The sequence below is a fragment of the Panthera onca genome, chromosome D2 (assembly GCF_046562875.1).
Source record: "Panthera onca isolate mPanOnc1 chromosome D2, mPanOnc1 haplotype 2, whole genome shotgun sequence".
Taxonomy (NCBI): domain Eukaryota; kingdom Metazoa; phylum Chordata; class Mammalia; order Carnivora; family Felidae; genus Panthera; species Panthera onca.
The window spans coordinates 16971336-16997155 of record NC_138349.1 but is presented as its reverse complement, the minus strand read 5'-3'; the positions used below and the strand labels follow the sequence as shown (position 1 = coordinate 16997155).

General features: G+C 48.2%; 1 long non-coding RNA gene across 4 annotated transcripts in view; it reads right to left on the bottom strand.

Annotated features, from left to right (window-relative positions):
• Positions 1-25820, bottom strand: part of LOC132684877 (uncharacterized) — a 143487-nt gene that overhangs the window by 42072 nt on the left and 75595 nt on the right. For 2 of the 4 annotated variants that reach the window (XR_013550570.2, XR_013550572.2), the window contains exons 4-5: positions 3178-3349; positions 2622-2838 (exon numbers count right to left, since the gene is read on the bottom strand). This is a non-coding gene — a long non-coding RNA (uncharacterized LOC132684877). Of the gene's footprint in view, positions 1-2375; positions 2477-2621; positions 2839-3177; positions 3350-25820 lie in introns of all 4 variants that reach the window. The other 2 variants (XR_014135336.1, XR_013550571.2) reach the window with 2 other exon arrangements.

The following is a 25820-nucleotide window of genomic DNA, read 5'->3' as shown; positions in this document are numbered from 1 at the left end:
TGCTGGCCCAACAGAGACTGGGCCAGAAGCCAGCCGGGCCTCCCAACTCCCCACTATTGTATCTTCCCATTACGGCCTGTCAGAGTTTCCAGATAACCACAATATTGACAAGACCCTGCCAGCGGCCCACCAACTTCAGTCAATATTTGCTACGAGAAAATTCCAGCAGAACCTAGAGATTTGGAAATGTGCGTTCATGTGGTTCGATGTGTTCAACCGGAAAAAGAGGCTTTTTGACTTTTCTGTAAGCGATCTGTTTACTTAGTTCACTCCTGTTGAGTGTTTTGTACCAGATTCATGCTCAGCAAATTCACGTTCCACAAACACCCAGCCCATTTCTCCTGCACCCGCACCCCTGGAAAGGACGCACATGACAAATGCCTTCTGGGCCCTTGAGGCAGTCTAATAGGGGTAGCAGGTTAGGTCTAGGATGTTTTCGTATTCGGTCCCCGGGACTTCACTTAATGGGACCAGTGATTCAAAAGCCAGAGGACCCGGCTTTGAATTAGGGTCTGACCAGTCCCTGTCTGACTCCCTCAGAAAGGTTCAGTCCTGACCTGGCCTGCAGGAGGGATTTAAGAAGCTGTAGCCCTGAACTCTAAGCTTTACCTCATGCCAACTGCTAATCTCCTAAGTCGGTATCCATGAAAGTGTGGTTCTACTGAGCCCAAGGGGTAGCCTCTCATGGCATCATCTACCGGGTTCCGCGGTTTGTTCTCTGCACACTCATTCGCTCACTCTCCCCTGCAACCTTACGACAGATGTCCCTACTGCTGGGTTCTGGATTCCCTGTGCCTATAAGCTGCCCTCCTCTTGGGACACAGGACAATCTTAACTAGACTTCTTCAGGGCTGAAGGCTCACCTGGCTGGTGGTTCTGATCCTACATGTCTATACATTCAGCTGGTGCCCCAGAAGAATGGGGGGCCTGGAGACTAAACAGCTCTCTGGCTTCCCTTCCGGTCTCTACTACGTCTGACCCATCCCTCCTTCAGCTCTTGGGTCCTGCTCCAGATCGAGCCTATATTGTTTTATGAAAGTCAAGGGGGGCAGGCTAAATACACATGACTTAAAGAAGTGCTGTGCACACATAAATATACAAGCACATGTATTATTTCTCTGGTCGTTGGCATGAAGGCATACAGGACAGGGTGCCAAGAATTTGGCCACTAGAACATAAAGCTGTTGGGTCTCATAAGGTAAGTCTGATTATTTATTGTCTCTAAAGTCATCTGGTTTTGAACAGGGGCTGAAACATTCTCACTGAATGAAGATGAAAACTTTGAGGATCTGAACATGGTGATGGGTCCATCCTTGTCCCGGGCTACCATGGACGTCCCTGATATGTGGAAACTCACTAGCCATCGGAGAGAGATCAAAACAAGACTTTGAATATTGAGCACCTATTCTGAAAGCATGTGTGTATATGTTCCTTATAAAAATACCAAATCGGGTGACATAACGAATAGTCTGTTTCTACTTAAGTTTTGTTGATCAGCAATCCGGGTCCGTGATTTCTTCCCCTTGACAACTGCCAAAAACATGCACCTCCTTTATACAGTTCTCAAAAATGAATCCAGCCTGGGCCGTTGTCCTACGCTCAAGACTTGGCTTTTTCCCGGAGCCCTGAGAAAGGTCACGCAGGAAGTGGAGTAGGAATAAGCTGGCGACCCCTGGGTGGAAAACAGTGCAGCCTTAGCTGACAGAGCAGCAGAGGAGGCCCCCAGAGGCCCAAGAAGATGAAGGCTCCCAGTTGACTTGGTGATGGGGTGGTAAACACAAAGTCAGGAGTATGGTAGTCACGGAGGCTGACCGCGTGGGGTGCGTTACGGAACAACTAGCGACAGGTCCCCTTTGCCCTCTCGTTCTGTTCTGACCCCAATAATTCAGAGATGTAAGATTTGTACAGTCAGTTCTGAAGTTATTTCACATGGTAATTCCTTACAAGTATGTATTTGGCTCGCAGACCTTTGGAATGATGTTGTAAACTGTCTTCAGTTGGATTCACCAGGAGTAGAGTTCGAAGAAGATTCACGTGTGAGTGATTTACAACGGAGACGCTCCCATGAGAAACCAGCAAGGGGGCGGGGGTGGGGGGAAGGCAGCAGCTACAGCAGCCCCAGGGCCATCCACCAGAGAAGGTCTCAGGTGGGAGCCTTTGGAAGCAAAGCACTCAGAAACTGGGGGGTGGGCGCACAGATCCAGTGAGCAGGCTCCGGCAGGGTCTGGGGGCAGCACTCACACTGTTGCTACACCTAGGCCAGCTCACTTGGTCCCTAAACAACTCAGGGAGGCAGGAGGGATTATATCCCCCCTTTACAGACTGGGGGAGCTGAGATAAAGAGAAAGTGCACCCGAGGTCACACATGAACTCACCTGGCTGAGTGACTCAGGGTGGCTCCGTCGGTGCAGCATCAGACTCTTGATTTCGGCTCAGCTCATGGTGCCACGGTCACAGAATGGAGTCCCACGTTGGGCTTTGCACGGACAGAGTGGATCCTGCCTGGAATTCTCTCTCTCTCTCCCTCTCTCTCTCTCTGCCCCTCCCCGGCTCGTGCACGTGCACGCGCTCTCTCTCGCAAAATAAATAAATGAACATTAAAAAAAAAAAAAACAACTCACCTGGTTGTGCCTGGTCTTCCAGACTCTTCTTCCGCTCTACCACAGAAAGGGATTCTTCCTACTGTCCGTGACAGTTTCCCACCTGGCCTTGGCGATGTGTGATGTGCGTCCAGGGGGAAGCAAGGTAATTAGCAAGTCAGAGCAGCTGCGTTCCAAAGCCAGCTGGAAATCACTTTTGGATTTGTTGCTGTTGTCAATTATCCAGCTTCTTAGCCCCCTAAATCAGAACAGATAATTAGGATTTGGGAACAGTTGTGTGCTTAATAATCTTAACAGCTCTAGGAAGCAGACTTCAGAATAGGGCTGTTTTGGATAGACATTTTGATAGACATTCTCCTAATGTGCCTTTGCGTTGCCCCAGCCTGAATCTGGGCCGCTCCTGTCTGGGGCAGGGCCCTCCCTTCTGCTCATTCTCCACCCACGTCCTCCTGGCAGTCAAGACCCCCTGCTTTAAGCCTCTGGGCAAGTCTTGCCGGAGACCCTCCTTGCCCCCAGAGGGACTCCCCACTGTGGACGTCGGCTGTGCAGCCTTTTGGTGATGTCTCGTCCTGCCTACCTTTCTAATGGGTTTGCTTCTTTCTGCCCAAAGCGAAGATCTGCTTCTTGGGACCGGGTTCACATCCAGCGCCACATCTGAGTATCGTCTACGAAGTCCAGCACGATGCTTTGAAAACAGCAGATGCTGGCACAGGCAGTCACTCGATTTCGGAGACCGAAAAATGGAAGCGCTAGGAGAAGCCCACCCAGATAAAGCGCAAGCCCCGGGCAACGTTTAGCTGGGAAACGCTTCCTGTCGATTTTCCTGGTTGAAACCAGGATGGATCTGAGATCTCTGTTGGAGACCACCCCTTTTAGGGCTGGCAAAGAAAGGGACAGGCTCTGGAGTCAACGTGACGGCCTGCGTTATTAAGCGTGTGACCTCAGGCAAACCTACTTCCCTTTTCTCTGCCTCTCTTTGCCACTCTGTAAAGAGAGGTAAATGATAGCTCCTGTCTCATAGGGTTGTGGGGATTAAATGAGTCTCAGGTGTATAAAGAACTTGGAAGGGTGCAGATTAAGCCTGCCAAATCTATTATTATCATTACTATTGTTCTAGTTTATCCAAAGCATAAAGAATTTGCCTAACATTCCCTATCTGGGAAGACTGTGCTCACATATCACCTTCTCGGTGAAGCCTCCCCCAACCGCCCTGTTTAAATGGCAACCCTCTCCCTTCTCTGTTCTCCTTAACCCCCTTCCCTGCTCATCCCCTTCTAACCTACTACGTCATTTGCCTATTAGCTCTTCCCTTCACTAGGGGGAAGGCAAGGGCAGGAGTTTGTGCCTATTTTATTCTCTGCTGGACCCCTGGGGTCTAGAACAGTGCCTGACAGGACACACGGTAGCGGCATGAGAAATATCTACCGAATGATGACGCGACCAGCCTGGGATGGGGTGCTGCCCTGGCCGCTGTGAGCCCCACCACAGACGGCCTGGGTGACGAGCTGGGGTGTGGCTCCCAGGCTCCCTCCCCACACCCCCACAACTCCCAGCACGCGCAAATACACAGTGACATTTCAGCAGCAAACCCCAGAGAAGTTTCTACATCCACGTGCAGGTGCTGCAGGGATTAGAAGGAAGAGTGGTGGGGCTGCTAGGCAGAGACTTTCAACTCCCGGTGTGGCTAGCTGTGAGACTTGGATAAGGCCCTCTGCCTCTTTGGACCCCCCCCCCCCTTGTCTGGGGCATGTGGTCGCCAGGCTCCTACCCCCCGCCCTTCCCCACCCCAGACTCCTGGGTCGTGTGGCTTCAAGCCTTCCTCACTTGTGGATTCCAAGATGCCAAGGTCTTGCGCAGCTTGCCTGGTCTTCCCTGATTCAAATCAACAAAAGTGGCTGCGGGCGCAGCCGCTGTGAATGGAGCCCTGGCCCAGGGGAGAGGAAGGGGCTGCACCTGCCCCTGGGGGAGCCGCGGGCCTGCCCTCCTGTGATCCCGGGCAGCGGGACTCAGACGCTCCCTGGATCCCCGAAGCTGAGGCTGCTTGGGTGGGGCACGCATCTGCACCGGGCAGTTTTTTTTTTTCTTATTGCCAAGAATTTCCGCTTCCAATGGCATTCATCTTTCCCAGGAACACCCCTCAGCTAAAAGCAAAAAGAGAAAGCAAACAAAAGAAACCCTCCTGGAACAAGGAGACTTTCTTTCTCTGACTGCGAGTCCCTGATAAGGAGAAAGCCTCTGCCAATTGTGGCATCCTGTTCTGGACTTGCCCTGCCAGCTCCTCTCCCTGGCAAGGCCCTCGGGGCTCCTCTGGGTGTTATTAATGGAGGTGGGGGGGTGGGGGCTGGATGGCTTACAAGGTCAGCGGTAGACAATCTTTTGAGAATTGGGGACATGAATTCAAGCTGTCGGCCAAGTGTGCAAAATTGCCCAGCTGAGGCTGATTAACTTTCCCTCGCTCCTATATACACTTCTTTTTTCTTTTTTCCTTGTTTTCCTTATTTTATTTTATTTTTAAGTAAGCTCTACGCCCAACGTGGGACTTGAACTCATGACCCTGAGATCAAGAACCTCATGCTCTACCGACTGAGCCAGCGGGGCACCCCATCTCTCATACACGTTTCTGAATAATATCTTAGATGCATTCCTGCTAGATGTTTAAAAAATAGAAATGACTGTATCATCTTTCCTAGTCCCAGATACCTCTTCCACTTTCATAACAAAACCCACAGGCACGGACCCAACAGAGACTGAATTGTGTTGTAGAGGGCTCTGCAGTCCAGTATAGAGAACTGAGCGTTCAAAATGTGGCTAGTCCCGGGGCACCTGGGTGGCTCAGTCGGTTGAGCGTCCGACTTCAGCTCGGGTCATGATCTCACGGTCCGTGAATTCGAGCCCCGCCTCGGGCTCTGTGCTGATGGCTCAGAGCCTGGAGCCTCCTTCGGATTCTGTGTCTCCCTCTCTCTCTGCCCCTCCCCTGCTCATGCTCTGTCTCTCTCTGTCTCAAAAATAAATAAAAACATTAAGGAAAAAAAGTTAAAAAAAAAACAAACAAAATATGGCTAGTCCCAACCGGGATGGGCTGTGAGTGTAAATGCATACCAGACTGCAAAGATTTAATAGGACCAAAAAAATGTAAAATAGCTCAATGGTAATTTTTATACTGATTACACGTTAAAAACGATTATATTTGGGATATATTGGGTTAAATAAACATATTAATAACATTAGTCTTTTACTCCTTAAAATATGCCTACCGGATAATTTAAAATTACATATATGGCTCCTGTTATGCTCTGTTGGATTGTACTGATATAGAACTCAGTTTTCCTAGAATTCTTTCTAAGTCTCTAAATTCCAGAAAGGAAGACAACACTTTGCCTTGCCCACTGTCCTTGGATGTTTGATCCATTTTTTCCCAGATTACAAGATAAGCAAGAATAATGCTTTACTTCTCACTGGTTATACAGTTCCAAAAGCCCTGAGAAGGGAGGTGAGCACAGGGCTTTCGTCAGTCAAAAGCTCCAAAAGGCATTAAGTTCTCATTTCTTTTTTTTTTTAATTTTTAAGTTTATTTATTTATTTTGACAGAGACAGAGACAGTGCGAGTTGGGGAAGGGCAGAGAGAGGGGGAGAGAGAGAATCTCAAGCAGGTTCCCAGCTGCCAGCGCAGAGCCCATTGTGGGGCTTAGACTCACCAAACTGTGAGATCATGACCTGAGCTGAAACCAAGAGTCGGACGCTTAACTGGCTGAGCCACCCAGGCATCCCTAGTTCTCATTTCTCTCTGCAGGAAAGCCACGGTGGTTTCTGCAGTGGGCAATCTTCATTTCCAACCACAAGTCTTACTTAGAAATATCATTATTTTAGACTCTTCTTCGTAAAACCACTTTTCTCCTCATTGACCAATCAGTGGAAGGTGTTGGAAAAGCCATTGATCAGCAGCTGAAATTTTTAAGAATAAGTTGCAGCCTTATTGCTACCTGCTGCCCTAACTTGACTCTCAGAAGAGAAGTTTCTATGACTGGTACCCAGGAGACATGAATGCCAATACCACTCTTTGGTCGTTACATGATCTTAAGAAATCCACTTCCCTGGGCTGCAGTTTTGTCATCCATAACGTTGGCAGGTGGCTTCTAAAATTCCTCCTACTTTTTGTACTAGATTTAAAATCCTAGACTTAAAAAAAAAAATTCACTTTTCTCATATTGCTTCTTGATTATGACAAGCTTAACGATTTGTGTCACAGATTAAAATGCAACACCACAAATACACTCCTTGTAGTCAACTCTTCAACATTGTGCAGGAGTTTTCTGACTACCTTCTAAAGATTTTTCTTCTTTGAAGTTCAGGATTATCAAATCTAAGCAGGAGAAGGACCCGTAGCATGTACCTGATTATTTTATAGGAAAAACCATATCCAGCACGTGCAATTACCCCAGAAGAGCAGTTTGGTTATGCCCACCAAGAACTTCAAAGTTCATCTGCCATGATCCTAGAGTTCCCTTCTTGGAATCTATCACAAGGAAACTACCAGGAATTTGAATAGATTTATGTGGAGAGTTAATGAGCCAGGCTCCTTAATACAGCATAATAGCAATAATAATAATAATAATAACAATAGGGAAAAGTCAGATGTCAGGTGAATGGTAAAATAAATAAATTAAGGAAGTCTACAATAGAATGTTATTACAGCATTAAAAATGGTTTTAAAGAGCTATTTCACAATCTAGGAAAGTATTCCCAACACATATTTTCAAAGTCAGGTTATAAGGAAATTCCTCAAAATCATAACAGTGATGCTTCCCACATAGTAATTTTGGGAGTGATTTCTATTTTTACAGTCATGCTTTTCTCTATATTTTCCAAATTCTTTAACAATTCTAATTCCTTGAATAATCAGAAAAATGATGACCTTTACCTCGAAACTCATCACGCTTTTCCAAGCCCCACAGTGCCCCAGGCTGCATTTGCTTCCGTGGCAGATTCGTAGCTGAACTGGAGAATCGGGGGCTCTAATTGTTTTAGAACAGTGCGTAGTAGGGCTCAAAGATTTGGTTAATGACTGACGAATCGGAGGGAAATAATACATTACAAAGAGTCAAAATAATTTTTAAACTTCAGGTTTAATTTTCAAATGAACGACACAGAAAAAAATCGTTATGGGTTGAGAGCAAAAACGATTGCAATGAACCTGAGTTCAAAGGACAGTCTTTACGGAGGTCATCTCCATCTGTGCGTTCAGGCCACCATCACAAAGCACCACAGACTGGGGCGCTTCAGCAAGAGAAGTTTATTTCTTACAGTGCCAGAGGCCGGAAATCCAAGGTCAAGGTGTCTGCAGGTGTGGTTTCTCCTGTGGCCTCTCTCCTTGGCTTGCACATGGCTGCAATCTCACTGTGTCCTTGTATGGCCTTTCCTGTGTGTGCTCCCAGCCCGGGTGCCTCTTTATTTGTTTAAATTTCCTCTTCTGATAAGGACACCAGTCAGACTGGATTGGGGCCCACCCTAACAACCTCACCTTAACTCAGTCACCTCTTTAAAAGCCCTATCTCCAAATATAGTCACATTCAGAGGTCCTGGCGATCAGGAATTAAAATTCAACATGTGAAAATTAGGGGCACACACTTCAGCCCATAACAACATCCATCTCAAGTGGTTCCGTTGACTTTAAGTCTTCTAAGTAATCCCAGTTGATTCCTGGCTTCTCAGAGGCTGACAGGCCAGGAAGCTGGCAGGGTGCTTATTCATCAATGGCTATAAACTATTGTTTACGGGCTGCTAGTGAAGAAGCGGGAAGAAGGAGGGGCTCAGTGCCAGGTCTGGGATCTAAGAAACCAAAGATTTTTGTATGGAGCAGAGGGTCCCTTCAGGGAAGTTTTTGGAGGAAACATTTTAGAAGAGTCAATGTAGCAAATCCTTGCATCCTTGGCTAAGAAATTGGACTGGATCCTGTAGATGATGGGGAATCATTAGACAGTATTAATATAATACTTGTGCGACTTCCCCGTTTCTTGTTTGTTTTCTTTTATTTTAATACTGGCAGCTGAAAATGACTCTTCTGGTCTACGTGAGCCTTCAGAGCTACTGCTTATTAACACAGAGCATTTCAATAAAGACAAGCTTGGCAAACAAGACTTGGGGTTAAAAGAAAAGACAGCCTTTGTTCCATCAAATACAAATATCACAGAATTGAATAAGCCCTACTCTGTTTCACTGGGCCTACACGGCCAAAGGAAAAAAGTTAGGTCAACTATCCTGATAATCCTATTTTTACTTATGGAGGTTTTAGCTCTAATGGAGGATGCCTCCCTAGTCTTACTCCCCTTTAGAAAATCATTAACTCCTGAGCCATCTAAATGCTGGAGGTAAAATGGATATTCCTTCCAGAATTTTCTTTTTTGGAGTTCCTCTATGGCACAGGCTGATTCTTTCTTAACCTCTGACTTCCTCTGCTACCCCTGTGAGTTGCCAAGGTCCCCACCCAAAGATCCCCAGAGGAAGGCAACCAACCACAAGAATACCCACTGGCTGTGATGGAACTTGCTTTTCTTATTGAAATGGAGATTGAAGGTCAGCGAACCAAACAAAAACCAAAGCATAGCGAACTCATCAAAATGCAGGCCCCTAAATTGAGACTAACACTGCTTCACTCTTCATTTAAAAGAGAGATGGAACAGAATGCCACTGGCTTCCCAGAAAACATGGCACTTTTCCCTAGTTAAGCAAAAGAGATTTAATTTGCCTTCTATTTTAAGGCTTGGCCCTATATTTTGTCTCTATCCTTGTCCTTTTACCTCATTTCTCTTACCGACTTCCGATGGTTTTTTTTTTTTCATCATTGCAAACACCTTAAGTCTTTTTTGGAACAAGACACACATACAGACACAGTCATCCCAGCAAATAATACTTGAAGGTCCTCATTGGTCACGCTACTGCTCAGGCTCTTTTCTTCCCCTGACTTTGTCTCCTGGAAGGCTGGACTGTGCAAAAGGAAACAGCTCAGTCTTCCATCTACATTCTCAGCTGGGTGTTGGGCAAGGTGAAGTACAGAGAAGATCGGACAGAGGGTCTATTATCTGTGCCCCAGGAGGGTTACGATGTGTTATGGACTGAATGTTTATCTCCCCCCTACCAGATTTATATGCTGAAACTCTAAAACCCACTGTGATGGTATTTGGAGGTGGGGCTCTTGAAAGGAAATTAATGTTTAGATGAGGTCATGAGGGTAGAGTCCCCATAATGGGACAGTGCCCTGACAAGAGGAGGACTAGATACCAGATGTTCCTTTCTCTGCCATGTGAGAACACAGAGAGAAGGTGGCGGTTTGCATGCTAGGAAGAAAGCCCACACCAAGAACCAAATCTGCTGGCACCTTGACCTTGCACTTCCCAGCTTCCAGAACTGAGAGAAATAAACGTACGTTGCTTAAGCCATCCAGTCCATGGTGTTTTGTTATAGCAGCCCAAGCTGACTGAGACACCATAATTGCACTGGCCAAGGCTTGAAGATAAAGCCGGAAACTTCCCAGTGGGTTTTGCCTTCAAGCCTCCTGGCAGGTCATGTGCATGACCCACAGACAACTCTGATGGGTTTCTGTTAGCTCCTTGCTGAATGCCTGTGACTAGTGTAGCCCTTCTCATCCCGGAGGATCCCAGAGCCTTCACCATGTCATTTCTTTCTCCCTTAGAAAAACGGAAGCACCAGTCCTCACACACCAGCTTTTGCTATACTCCAAGGATCTGGTGGCATTTCACGGGAAGTATAATTTTCCTCTTGTGTGTTCTTGGGAGCTGGCCTTTTCTCTGCTAATGTTGCAGTTTCCATAAAGTTTCACCATGTGCCATCTCTCTAAATTTATGGCTAATTTACTTTTTTTCTACCCCATTCAATGAAAACCAATCACAATAAATTACACATTGCGTTTTTCAGCCCGGCAGACATTCCAGTTGACGACAATATGTTAATTACAGAAGCTGGCACTGTTCAACTAAATGAAGACTGGTAAGACCTAATTGCCTGAATGGGGCGGGGGGGATGATTCTAAAACCTGTGCCATTGCCAAGGTCTTTGCAGCCTGCTAAGCAAGCTGACCGCGTTCCCATGAAGCAGCTTACAGGGAGCACAAGGGAGTGGAGTTAGAGTGATTATTCTGAAATTAATCTAGATGAAACCTACCTAAACTCCGGAGACATTTGGATTGTGATCAAACACTTTAACTCTTCCTGTATTGTCTCTTTTAAATTTTATCCAGTGAGGGTCCTCATCTGCAGCTGGGTGAAAATTCCAGCAGTTGCTCAGGGCTTTCCACCTCTCACAGTCCCCGGAAGCCCCAAACAGACTCAATTTGGTAAACAGAATGTCCTTCCTCCTTCTCAGCATGGCATTATTTGGGGTGGGAAGCCTGATGGTGGGGGGGGCACGGTTCTTCTGATCTTTACTCTGTCCTCACTCATCTGCCAGGTGGAGGGAGAAGAGAAGCAGAGGCTGCAGACAGCTCCTATTCCAATGGGAGCTCCTCTTCCAATGGGAGCTAAGTGAGGTCTTCTTTTTGGCCTGGCAGAGTCTAGGCTGATCCTCCTGTGGGGCCCTTTCAGAAATTGCCTGCTTGTCCCTCTCTCCTGCAGCTCCCTAACAGGATGGTTAGATCCTTATTTTCAGCGGCCTTCTTCATCAGGCCATCCTGACCTCCTCCAGGTTATCTCTCCAGTGTCCCTTGCCTGGGTCTCCTGGCCCCTCCAAGCTGGTCATGTAGCACAAGACCCAAGATGGCCCCATAGCAGCTCTTCTGCTCCCACAGCTGTGGGGAGCAGGGAGCTCCCACCCCACACCTCTGACACACTTAGTCCTCCCTGGCCTTCCAATTTCCCACAGCACTTAGACCCTAGCCCATGGAGTCAGAGGTCAGCCCCCCTGGGTCTCCCAACTACATCAAGACATTGTCAAAACTCTCGAGGGCTGCTCTGGAAATCCCGGTGGCTTAGGCTTGGGTGAGGGGCGGCTAGAACTCACAGCACAACCCCCCGCTGCCCCTGAGCACTCCTTCCACCATATCTTATCCCCTCTTTGTCATCTTCGTTTTGGCTTGGACGTCTAAGAGTCCCGAGGGTCACGTCCTTTGGAAAGCTACATATAGGAGCTACATATGGGGAAAATTCCATGTCTATCCTGGAGTCCACTGGTTCTCAGTCTGGCAACATGGCCACCTAAGAAGCACATGGAAATGTATGAGGACCTTCTGGACACTTGCCGAAACCATGGATGGAGAGATCCTCCTAGCATTTGGTGCCTGGGAGCAGGAATGCTAAGTGCTCTGGGATATGCGGGACATCCCTACACACTAACCCAAAGGTCAGACAGATTTCCCCCCTGGAGATATACTGGTCATCAAAAGTAGAACAAAAGAGCCAAATACTTACCAACTCATGTATTCTGGAGACCCCTTAATGCTTAGTGACAGCTTCTCCTAAGACCGACTCACTGGGCTATCATCGTTTCCTTTCACCCAAGCCATAACACCTCGGGTGCAGATGCCATTCCCGACCCTTTGAATGGCACTCTGGACACAGTGGGTTCCAATAAGGTCTGCTGAATTTGATGAACTAAATTGCATCCCACCACTTCATGAGAGTACAAGCAAGGACCCAAACACATAAAATCTGAGAAGTAAAAGATACAAGCCCGGACTAGACAGGAAAAAACAACAACGGTGTTCAGGAAGTGTGTTCACTGTCCATTCATGTGTTCGCTATCCCTTCCCCGATGGCTTCTACTTCCCCCCCAACCCCACCCCTCCCCACCCGCCGGCCTGGCCAAGAATTCTGTACATACCCAAACACCAACTCTAGGCCTCCTGCTGATCACGTAATGGAGGAGAGCCATGACAAGTGACAGAAATGGGAAAGATGTGCCTCGGGGAGGCAGAAGTTACCATCCTGGAAGGTACGAGGGCCTTAAGGAATCTGCACGGAAGGCAGGGCCTGGAGAGACAAAGCGTGGGCAGGGCCCTGGTGGGAAAGAGCCCAGAAATGGGGGGAGACAGGCTGAGAATGGCCTCACCAGGGCAGAATTGGGGGACATCTTCTGAGGGTCTTTAAGCCCTTTCTGCTGGTTTGTGTTCGGCTTTTGAGCTTTAGGTTCGGGAGTTCACAAAAGGAGTATGCTCTGCGAATACCGAGTCAACAAATAGCTATTGCATGAGGGTCCTCGATACGAAAAGCCCAAATTGTCTTTGAAAAGCATTTTCAGTTGTGGCAAAACACACGTAACGTAAAATCTACCATTGTCGCCATTTTAAGTGCACATATCAGCGGTATTAAGCAGACTCACGCTGCTGGTGCAGCTGACGTCCAGAACCCTTCCATACTCGCGAAACAGCTCTCCCCATCCCCCTCCCTCCAGCCGCTGGCAGTCCCCACTCTCCCCTCCGTTTCTAGGAGGTTGACCTCATGGACGTGGAATCCTATAGTCTTTGTCTTTTTGTTGAAGAGCTCGCATTTTTAAGTCCTCTGTGTCTGTGATCGTGCGTGACCTTAAGATATGGGAGGGAGGGAAGTTTAAAACTGGGGTTGTCAGTTTGAAATTGCCAGCGATTCAGCTTGAAATTGCCAGATTGAATATTGTCAGCGAATCCGGGAAGAAGCCAGCCCTGGTGATGGCCCTCTCCCACCACCCAGGCCCATGGCAGAGGTGCCCTCATCCAAGCTTTTATTCTGGTCCTGACTTTCCTCCCTCCCCCCCGTCCAAGACTGCTGGGACCAACTGTCACGTTGGACCCCGGAACAAACTAATTCACACAAAGCTGCTAATAGCTGACAATATAAGAAGTCACATTGTGTTTCAACATAAAGGACTAAATCTCTAAGAGTGGAATTTCAGATGACAGCCTGCTATAGAGTGAATGTTTGTGTCCCCCCACCCCCCACCCGTTGCCAAATCCCCATGTGGAAACCTACTCCCTATTGTGATGGTATTTTGGGAGATAATTGGCTTATAAAGGTGGAAGCCCTCATGAATGGGATTAGTGCCCTTATATAAGAGACATTAGAGCCCTCCCCCCTCCCCCCCCACCCCCCCCACCCGCTCCTTCTATCATGTAAGGACCCTCCAAGGGGACGGTGGTCCGTGAACCAGGAAACAGACTCTTATCAGACACTGAATCTGCCGGCACCTTGATCATGAACTGACCAGCTTCCACAACTGTGGGAAGTAAATGTTGTTTACAAGGCACCCGATCTATGGTATTCTGTGGCAGCAGCCAGAAGTGCCTAAGACCCAGGTGTAGTTTGGTACGGGAGACCCCATCCACAGCAGCCCTTTGCACATCTACACAAAGCAACGGGCTCCGTCTCTGGCCACCACTTTTCGTCTGTGGCGCTCAGATCTGCAACACTTTGCCTTGCTGATGCCTCCTAGGAACAATTCACCTACCGAGGCCAAGGTCAACTGGCAGAGCGCTTTCCAGTGATGTGACTTGCTGCCTCCCTGTGTTGGAGCAGGGCCACCACAATCAGCCTCTACTGCCCAGGCAAGCTTCTAGAAGAACTAGGGAAACCACACTGGGTCGGGAGCCATCTATGGCACCAGGGGAAAGACCTCGGAATGCCAGCTCTTTGGGGCCACCGATCTGGAGACGCACTGTCTTAGCTGAGGTTCCAGAAGCAGAGCCTGAGACGGGGCCTGGAGGCACGTGATTTATGGAGGGAGTTCGAGGAGGGCAGTGCAAGAATCGATCTCAAGGAAAGGTGAGCCGTGACCTGAGGCACAAGGGCACTGGAGTGTTTGCACGGGGCAGCCGCGAGGTCCTTTGGGGCAAGGGGCTGGCCTTTTGTGCCCCCTGCGGTGGTGGGGCAAGCCTCCCCAGTGAGCAGATTGGCCGGCCCTGGTAAAAGGACACGGCTGGTTCTTCTGGAGGAACATTAACACCTGCGTGACTCATGTGTGCAAACCACCCACATGCTAGAAATCTGAAGTGGTTGCCCCTGGAAACAGTAATCAACTATGGTCCAGTTATGGAGAGATTTCCCTGGCCACGAGGCAGCCGCGGTGAAGAACGACCCAGTGCGAGAACTCAGGCTGAGCTAAAGGTGCTGCTGATTTACGTAAAGGGAACGTAGCCCTTACCTGCTACACGGTACGACACGGACGCAGCACTTTTCAAGAGAGAGGAAAAAAATACTTTGTGACACAAGTTTACTGCCTGTGAAACCCACTATCATAAAATTCCCTCTGATATGAATCAGCACCAGGCAGGCCTTGAAATATTTAGCATCTTCTTCGGAGATGTAATTACCACTGTGCTTTGTCCATCTGTGTTTGCTGTACCCTCTGGACGGAACAGGACGTCGTTCTACTGATTTGGCAGATTTGTCCACCTGGCTTTTGAGCACTTGGTCATTTTTCCATCTGATGGCGAATGCCTCCCCCTCCCCCCAGCTTCCGCACGCAGGCCGGTCCCCCGCCCCCCACCTCATTGCTCCCCAGTCCAAGAGGAAAGCGCTAAGAGAACTCAACAGAGGAGGGCTGGTTTTCCCGTCGCTTGCCTGCCCTCTGATCCTTCCAAAAGACGCAATGGGCAAGCCACTGTGACGTTAGTGGGGGCAGCTCAGGAGCCCAGAAATGGCATATGCCTTGGTGACGTACCCTGAGGGATAGCACCTGCTTGTTGACAGAGTGGGTGGGCCCGAGTGAGGTGTGGACGGGCAGAGCGGGGACGGGCCAGCTGGGAGGCCTGGGTGCAGCGAGCGCAGCTGGCTGGCAGAAAGGAACGGCCACTGCCATCCGATGGAGCTTGAATCTGACCTTCTAACCCGATGAGTCATCTCCTCTGGGTTTCCCTTGGTTTCTGGCAGGATTTGTAGTCATCAAGGTAGCCCTCATTTCAAGGAAGTACCTTCTTTATTTCGTTATGGCTGAACACGATATCAATGAATGGTTTGCCCAACCCAGAAATTCCAGTGACGAGACTATGCCCTTCAGGGTGGGGTGCACCCTTCCACCTCCTTCAGCCCGTGTACACACGTGCCTTAGTCCCCAGGAGTCAGCCTCTGTGGGGGAGTTTCCCGCACTGGGGCCCAGCTGAGAAGAGTCTAGACCCCCTGATCGTATGAAAGAAATGAGTTGCTCCTCTGCCAAAGTGCATTGCCTCCTCTGTCCCAGGGTCCCTGCAGTGCTCTCCACGCTCTGGAGTGGGAAGTGTCGGGACCGGCAGGGAAGGGGACGTGGTCCGGCACAAGGCGCTTCCCGCTTGCTTTTGTTCAGCCATCTTCAAACCCAGGCAGAACGCAAGCAGGGGGCGGATCAGGCAGGTGCAGGGGGGACAGCTGGCTCCCTGCTCGCTCAACTACCTTCGTCCACAGGCCCTGAGGGAGCTCCCTGGAATGCACTGGAATCCCCAGAGCCTTTTGGAGACCACTGATCCCGTGCCACGCGATCTTCTGCACATGAAAACAATAAATAAATAAATCCGGGCCTAAACAGGAAAACAAGTAACACAGCAGGTCTGTGGGGGAGCTGGGCCTGAGACCCTCCCCAGTCCCCAGCCAGATAGATGGCCTGTCCCATAAGCATGAGAAGGCTCCCACTGGAGCCACACCCCTTCCCACGTCAACCCCTCTCCTCAGTCACTGCTCAGCACTGAATTCCAGGCAGGGTTTTTGTTGTTCCCAGACTCAGGTCTCTGCCTCTTCAGCCCCTCTGGCCCCCCGGCTCCATCCATGTGTCCTGGGAGGGAGGTGCCCAGGCTGGGGCACAGGCTGTTTGCCTTGTTGAGGCACAGGGCTAGTGTGACCTCCTTTGTTTGATGTTGCTAAGCTATCAGAAAAAATAATAATAAACCCACAGCTCCACAATGACGTTTTAGGTCTCCCAGACCATGGGGGCTGAGGCTGGGTGACAAGACCATGGGGCAGAAGACAGCAGTGTTGTGACCAGAAGACAGACAAATGGCAAGGGAATGACATTAACCTTCCGGGAACTTCTGGTTCTGTCCCGTCCCCTCAACGGCATTTCTCACCTCGGGAAATGGGCAGGGCTCGTGCCTCCGGTCTCTCCTCTTCTGTCTTCTTCTTTCTGCGCTCTTACCCCCTGCCTCTGCCCTCTGTCGCTCGTTTCCTCTCCTTGAGCCTTTCACTCACTCATTCTCTGTGTCTGTCCCTACGTGTGTCTGTGTCTCTGTCTTTTTCCGTTGGTTCTCTTTTCCCTCTAGGCTTCCTCTCTCCATCTCTGCCTCGTTTTCCCTTCGGTGGCACGTGGGATCGCACACACGCGCATGCGTTCACATGTAATACACACATGCACTCGCGCAATTCATATTCCCGGATACAAAGACACGTCCCACCCGGTTCACGCGCGTATACGGTCCCACCCGGTTCACACTCACACAGACTCACACAAACACACACTCCCTCACCCCCTCCCTCTCTAGCCTAGCTAAGTGAGTTCAGAGAAACGCCAGCTCGTCCCCTCAGCCTTACTGACCCCTCTTTGTGTTAAGAGCGGTCAGTAACCATAGGAGTGGTGCAGTTAATCAAATAGGTCCTCGGGGGGCTAGGACCAATAAGCTGGGAGGCCTTGGCTACAAAGCCGGTTCCAGCCACACCACCCCCTGGAAAGGGACCTCCTGTCTCAGTCATTTGTGCAGGTGGTGACTTTGGCTGCTGCAACCAGACTGAGAAATGGAACATCTCGTATGCCTTTTTGAAGATGGTCATGGTTGGAGCCTGGAGGCCTGTGTTGGGTTAGATTTTCCGAGACTGGATTTAGAAAGGAAATATTGTTTTGAGAAGGGAAAACATAATCACGCTGGTTTGTTCGGGCGGTGGCTCTAGTCTTGTTTAAAGGACCCCCCAGGAGAGGCACTGGGGTTGCTATTTAAGTCTAAAGCAAGAGGGTAGATTCACCAGGTCAAGGAACAGAGAGAGACTAAGAGATTCTGAGTTTTCCCCATGGCCCTGTTACAGATCGACTGCTTGACAAGCTGGCCAGTTAACTTCCTGCGTTACTTAGCGTCATCATGCCAACAGCCCGATAAGGATGACACGATTAACTACAAAGTTTGTGCACAAAATTCATTATCAGGGCCGAAAGGTAACACGCAGGAAACTGCAAAAATATTTTTATTTCCTTTTAATGTATTCAAGGCAAACATATGATTTAGAATTCCCTTTTGCACGCTAGCCTGGGGCCGATTATTTTGAAGGCAAGTGGCCACACAGCTATAGGACAGGGGTACCTAAGCAGAAGATCAGGAAAGGTCATCTGGCCAGAATAAGGAAGGTGGGACAGAATATTTAAAAGTGGAATCATTCCGGAAAATCTGCCACATATGGTCGTTTTCCAGTACTTAGCCACAACGGTGATGCCATAGTATTGGGTAGGAACTAATGCTCAAAATAGGAAATCTTCCCACGCGGCGCAAAAATGTTAAATAAAGTTTAATGTATTCTGCTTAAGTAGAAAAGAATATATAAGTATATACCCATGTAGATGAAGAAATATTTATGTGTATGTATATATATAATATAGATCTCTGATTTATAAAGACGTTCATCTCCCCTAAGGGTAAAATGTTAAACTTGAATGTTCAACTTAAAATGTGAAATTTTAAACTTCTTAAAAGTTAAAAATGCTCATCTTACAAAATGGTTAAAATAAAAAACATTTGGGGTCTTACATGAGTAAATCCTCAGTCATTCGGAGAAACTCTGTTATCACCTTGACAAATTTTGCAGGAGCCCCAGGTAGCTGAGATCTCCCGATTACGTGATTTATAAACAATTCTCAAGTGCCTAGTTATTATGAAGAATTGGTTGTCTTTGTATCTTTTGAGGGCATGCCCATCTGGACCAGGGCGGTCTATCAGTCACCTAATGCCGCTGTAACAAATTACAACAAACTTAGTGACTGAAAACAACACGTGCATTGCATTATCTTACGCTTCTGTGGGTCAAAAGCCTAAAATGGGTCATGCTGAGCTAAATTCAAGGTGTTGGCAAGACTGAGTTCCTCTCTGTAGATGCCAAGGAAGAAACTGATTCCTTGCCTTTTCTTAGCTTCCAGAAGCTGCCCACACTCCTTGGCTCATGGCCCCCTTCCTCCATCTTCAAAACCGGTAACGCTGGGCTGAGTCCTTCCCCTGTTACATCCATCTCGCCCCTTCCTTCCGCAGTCACATCCCCTCTGCACAGACAGGGAATGTTCTCTGTTTTTAAAGGATCCGTGTGATCAGATTGAACTTACCTGGATAATTCAGAAAAATCTCTCCATCTCCCCAATCCTTAATCTCATTTGAAAGCCCCTTTTGCCTAGTAAGGTAATACATTCATAGGTTCCAGGGATTCAGTAGTAGATATCATTGTGGGCAGGTAGCGGCCCGGATTCTAGACCTGGAATTAACATAGATTCGTTGAAACTTAAGAAATGTCAACACGCAGGGGCACCTGCGTGACTCAGCCAGTTAAGTGGCCAACTCTTTTTTTTTTTTTAATGTTTATTTTTGAGACCGAGAGAGACAGAGCATGAATGGGGGAGGGTCAGAGAGAGAGGGAGACACAGAATCCGAAGCAGGCTCCAGGCTCTGAGCTGTCAGCACAGAGCCTGACACGGGGCTCGAACCCACGAACCGCGATATCATGACCTGAGCTGAAGTCGGACACTTAACTGACTGAGCCCCGCCAGGCGCCCCTGTGGCCAACTCTTGATTTCTGCTCAGGTCATGATCTCACGGTACATGAGATTGAGTCCCGTGTCGGGCCCATCCTCTGCCCATCCTCCCTTACTCTCTTTCTCTCTCTGTCTCTCTCAAAATAGATAAAAAACATTAAAAAAGGAAAGAAAGAAAGAAATATCAGCATGCTAGAGCAAGACCTGGAATTGCTCTGAACTTTTGCTTTCTCCTCTGATCAAATAAAAAAAATGGGAGGAGTCTTCTACTTGAGTGACTGTGTCAGACAGCAATCTGGGACTGTCACCCTCTTAAAGCATGGCGTGAAACCCTGGAACGAGGCTGTTTGCGGTGTCCTGGGGGAAGGAGGGTACAGAGGAAGCTCCGTGCATGTCAGAGCACGTGATAAACAACCAGCTTCTGACAAAACGGCTACTGGATCATTATGGCAGGCTTGACATCTTTGAGCAAAGTTGTAGAGTGAACTGGCCTGCATTTCAGGAGACTCAGGTTCTCATGCAGTAAGTAAGGGACTAATGCTAGGGGGTAAGGAGAAAACCAAGATGATCGATACCCTTGAATCTCTGGATAGAAGCTATATTCAGTTCTGTGAAATATCACACACGTGCATAACACAGATGCACGGCAGGATGAAACGGGCTACAACAACATGCTAGAAGGCTCATGCCATGGTCTTTCTGGGCCATTTTGTGTCTCTCCTAGAAACGACACTGTCCCTGTTTGAGGGACAGCTCAGACAAACTGAGAAAGTCAAGGATATCCCCTAAGTCTGCCTTATTTCTCTCTAATAGTCTGTTACGGCTCTCTCTTGCTTTATTTTCATCTCATTTTAAAAAATCTAATGCAGTTGTTAGACCTTTCAGAACCCCGCAAAGGACGCAGAGTGAATGTGGTGCTTTTTCCTCAAATAACATAGAAAGAAGTTTGTGAGACACCTTTAGTCTTTGTTCCCACTTGGGATGAGGATGAACTTGCAATCTGCCCCCCCAGGGATAAGGAGGCTGTGGTGAGGCCCATGTTTTTTGAACTCAGTGTTGGCAACCATGACTGATACCCAACTGTCCAGGTGTTTATATAGTGCCTACTGTGTTCTTAGCAGTGTGATCATTCACCACGCGAGAATGGGATTTTCAGCATGGAGATGTCGTAGCGTTTGGGTTTGGGTTTTTTTGGTTTTTTTTTTTTTGGCTCATTCAAACTGATGCAACAATATAAAAATAAAGACACAGCGAAGAGTTTGTGGGTCGAAGGTGAGTGGGAGCAGAGGTGTGGAGGAGGATGAGAATTTCAAATACCTTACAGAGAATGACGAGATCAGAGGGATGGTTGGTAGTACAAGAAATGGAGATCTAGGCACACGTTTGAAGTCGTGGAGACAACGGCTGGAGGGACCGAGGGTGGTGTGTTTATTTGGCAGGGAGGAAGGGGCGGGGCAGGGTGGGGGACAGCCGTGGAAATGGGGATGGCGTGGGTGGAGCTAGTGTATGGGGCCAACTCCACATCTCTCAAGGCAGGAAGTCAACAGACGAGGTCTACAAGTTGATACAATGAGATAGGGAAATAACCACCAGAAGCAAAAAAAAAAAGACAACGACAAAAAACCCAGAAGTGAGTGAATGCAATAGTTCTCGGGAGCAGGACTGGCGTTGTGGAAAGTTGAGCACAGGCCCCGTGCTATTCACGCTAAGAGCCCTTCTACCCCAAGCGATTTTCTAAATACCAATGTGTATGTGTCATCTGAGGGGAAAAGATGTTACGCAAATTAACGTGATGAAGTCTCCCTATTATTCTTACAATATTCTACTCTACTAGAGGGATTGAATTCTTTTTAGGAGAAAGATGCCACGATCGTAAATATTATTAGCTCCACACGTAGAGCATAGGTATCATAGGTGTGTGTATCTATGCAGGTGTATAGATCTTAATTACTACACTGAGTTTTTTCATTCTTTGCCAACATTTCATGACAAAAATTTTCCAACATGTAAAAAAGTCGAAGAATTTTGACAGTGACCCCTCATAAACCCACCACCTAGATTCCACCATTAATATTTTATTATGCTTGTTTTATCAGCTCTCTGTCCACTTCTGCATTTCCCCATCTGTCAATCTGTCTTGGGTTTTTGAGGCGTTTATTACACTGATTTTCTTATTGTGGGAAACAACATATGGCATAAAATGTATTGTCTCAATTTCTTTAATTTGTTTAATGTTTATTTATTTTTGATAGAGCACGAGCGGGGGAAAGGCAGAGAGAGAGGGAGACACAGAATCCGAGGCAGGCTCCGGCTCCGTGCTTCAGCTCAGGTCATGATCTCATGGTTCACGAGTTCGAGCCCCACGTTAGGCTCTGTGCTGGCAGCTCAGAGCCTGGAGCCTAGTTCAGATCCTGTGTCCCTCTCTCTCAACTCACACTGTCTTTCTCTCTCTCAAAAATAAATACAACTTTAAAAAAAAAAAGAAAAAAGGAAAAAAATGATAGTAGCCATCCTAATGGAGGTGAAGTGGTTACTACATTGACGTATTTTTCAGTTAACCGTGATCCAGGTAAGTGAGAAAAGGGGATTCCCAGGAGAAATTGCAAAGCTAATGACTAGACAAAGCTAGACAATTCTAAGTGAAAAAAATTTCCTTAGCAGTGGATGGTAAGTGAGGAAGCTCTGAGGGCAAATCTGGGGATGGAATTTCTCTTCCCAGTAAATTGGGAAGAGAATTTTCTTTTATTTCTTATTTCTTTTATTAAGTCAGTGTCAGTGCACGGGTCAGTCCAAAAGGCTACATTGTAACCACTGCGGGTGCTAAGAGAGGTGTAAATTCTTTCTATGTATTAATAGATTATGCACCTGGCCAAACCAAAGTTCACTTGTTCCCTATCCTGAATTTTCCAACTGATTCGGAACCATGGGGGGTAGGGGGGAGGTGGTCCTTGCAGTGTCTTTCCCAGATGAAGGCTTTGTTCTCTGGTGAAAACATCTTACAGATTAAAATCTCTGTTGTGGAGCCAAAGTGACCGTTTCGGGCTCCTGGAACCTTTGATTTCATTTTCCATATATCGAAATGTCTGTCCCTCCGCTAGACAGATGTTCTCCTTCTGGTTCCATTTGTGCAGGTAGCCTGGTGATCACCTTTTTTACTTAACTCACGAAGAACTCAGAGACTGGAGTGCACTCAGGCCTCATCGCATTACTACCTGAGAGTTGCATTACGGCAGACTGATCTAGGACTAAACCTGACCTTGGGGTATTTGTGAAGCTGGTAAGGAGATTAGCAAACAGAAACCTTAAGAACGACTAATCCATTTCCACACAACTGCCATGGCGGGTGCTCTACAAAGACAACTCTGAGAATGATTTCTTGCTCGTTTCTAGCCCTGCGCTTGCATTTGTGGCCCAATCAAGAGGCTGGAGACGACGGAGTATGTGGGAAAGCAGGTGATTACCACTCTTCAAACACCATGCAACACTCAGTCAACCCTGACACGGCAGCGGGCGGGTAATCCCACCATACTTGGTTGATCTTGACTAATCCTCTCTCTAGATTGCGTTTCCTTGCCAGGTCACAGCCGTCATCTAATTAGCATCTTCAGGATTTTTCTACCCCCTAAATGGACCCCTTGGGGGCACCACATACACGGGCAGGCTTGATCGAGAACCAAGGCGTTTGCTTATGATACCCTTCTCCTCTTTGATTACTAAACACACTAATATTACTTAGCCAACAGAGCACTTACCATGTAGCCCCAACTCTACGCAAAGCATTTTAGCAGCGAGACCTCATTTAATTTTCACTGTTCTACGAAAGAGGCCCTTATCATTCCCACGTAGATAGGCAAAGTGAGGCTTAGAGAGGTTACGAGGCTTGCCTGTGGGGAGCTGGGATTTGAACCCAGTTCTGTCTGAGTCTGGAGCAGACCTTTTGCCCACCTCCTGAATTACTGTTCTTTGTGCTCCTGTGTTCTGGGAGCTATTCCCCTCCGGTGAGCTAGTTCATTGCTGTTTCCCAGGTTAGTTACAGCCCCCAACCAGACCGTGAATTCTCCAAGAAAGGACACTGTCTGTCTCCTACACTTCACCTGACCCAGGCGGCATAGTTCTGAGCCCCTTGTAGGTAGTGGGCGAAGGCTTGGTGATGGATCCGCGTGCCTCCATACAATCCCTGCACTTAAACCTGCCCAGTCGGCTCAGCAGCACACACGGCATTGCACACAGTGGGCAATTTGGCTTCCAGTTACGCCTCTGCCCCCCAAATGAGAGTGGCCCTGGACGAGCAGCTTAGCCTCCCTGGGCCTCTTTACCTCTCCCGTAACTTGAAGATTTTAGCCACAGGATCTCTCCGGAGATTTCCTGCAATGAAATGCTACACTTGTAAATATAACTTCTAATAAAGGTATTGATGTGACTTAGGGCCCCAAACCTGTGATGAGGGCCCAGAGACGAAAACAGAGTCTACACACCCCAGCCTCTGAAAAGAACCATCAGGTACGGGGCCAGGGAACCACCGCTGCACTTCCTAAGAAACGGCAGACTCTTCCTCCCTCTTCCCACATTCGGTCCACAAAGGGCATGGGAAGTGGCAATGCCGCTGTGGTCTTTGGTCTCTGGGGAGGCCCAGCATCTGGGAAAAACGGTTCTCCTCCAGCCTCGTCAGGGGGGAGAGAAGAGTGCTTCTCTCTGTGGTGGTCCGACCTAAGCCAGCTTGACGGTTCACAATCGCAGGGTGGTTTTCTCAGGTAGTATCGGTAGCTTCCGACAGTTTGAGGTAGGAGGGGGTGAAGAGTCTCTCACTTCACAATCTAGAAGTACCAGTCAAATTCTGACGTGCTCACTAACTTTTATAAGCAAGCAGGCATAACAGAACAAAGCAAAACAGTCATCCAACCTGCCTGCAAACTTGATAAAGTTTGCACTCTGTCCTTGGCTTCCCTTGGGGCAAATGTGAGAGTATTCTACTGACGAGTCTCAGCCAGCTGTCCAGTTCTCACTAAGATCCCTATGGTCAGGGGCGAAACAGGTGGGTGGATCTTAGGCTCAAGATGGCGATCCAGAAGGAATAGGCCGTTGAACTTTCTCGGCTCTGTCACTCTATTTGTGCAAGGGCAGAGGTGCCCATACACCATTTCTAGCCAATTGATTCACATATTTGAACACCACGCATATCAGCAACGTAAGAATCATTTCCAAACATTCCCATGCTCATGAATAAACCTGTTAGTGTTGAGTTGAGGTAAAAGTATTTCTATCTGTCAAAGTCCTGGCGGAAAACGGATGGCATGCTCAAACGAGGTGATGGGAGGAAAGTTTAAGAAGGGACCTGTTGCAAAGGAGAGGTCAGAGTCAAAGCCACACCAAAGGAGGCACCCCAGGGTGCTCGCAGCTGTACGAGGCTTTGCCACCCTTTTCCTGAGCCTGAAGGGACACAAGAAGAGTGTCCCAGAACCCAGAGGGAACGGTAGCCGACCACAGGTTTGCTCAACGGCAGCCGCAGCCTTCGGTAAAGGAAAGGGGGCACCACCAATCTGCAACCCCGAGGGTTTGCCTGGGCTGTGGGTGGAGAAGAGGAATAAATACCCCAGCCTCTCCCTCCTTCCAGCCTGCAATCTCCTGCCGTACCTTCCACCAGCTGAACCTTATAGGAAGCCAGAGGCAGGGAGGATGAGTTATTGCCTTTCATGAAGGTCAGCTCTCAGGGCCTACACACGGCAGGGTGGGGGATGGAGAATGTATCTGGAGGTCATCTAGCATAACAGGTGAAAGCTTGTAGTGACCTTTAGAGTTTTCAAATGCAAACTCACCACTGCTAGAGTGTGGGTTCCTAGTTCGCGTACTCCGAGTGTCGACTAGCTTCCCGGAGTTTAACACCGACGATCATGTTGGCGTATGGTAGTATTTGAAAGTAAATTACAGGTAGTATAACATCCTCCCTGAAGTCAGGCATCCTTGCAAATTGAGGGTACCTGCAAAGTGCAGAGACTGGCATGTCATTCTCCAATTGGATATCTGTTCCGGCAGCTGACTTGGTGATCTGTCCTCAACAGCCGACCTCCCAGAATACTGGAACAGCCTTCTAAAGAGACAGCTGAGTGTCAACTCAGAAGAAGCCCTCAGAAAAAAATGGTGTGCATCCTTTAGGATGCAGTATGTTTATCAAGTCAGAGACTCCTGTATGGCATTATGTCTCCAGAAGGAAGGCTACACGAGTTTAGAAACCAGGGAGGGTAGAGGCAGCAGTGGCCCCACTTGCCATCACTCCTGATGACCCACTGGGGATCTTGAGCTTCCTGCCGCTGCAACTCTGGACTCTGCCTGGTTGAAGATCCTGGTCTCCCAAAGGGACCCACTCTTGGTAGGGAGCACAGCAAGGGCCCCTTTAGACTATAATTTATGACTGTCATCAGTGTGCTTTGAACTCATGCCCAAGGATCAGCAGGAGAAGACAGAAATCATTATACTGGCAGGGGCTATTGAGATTGATAATCCAGAGAACAGAGAGCTGCTTTTATATCATGGGGGCAGAGAAGAATTTGTGTGAATCCAGGCGAT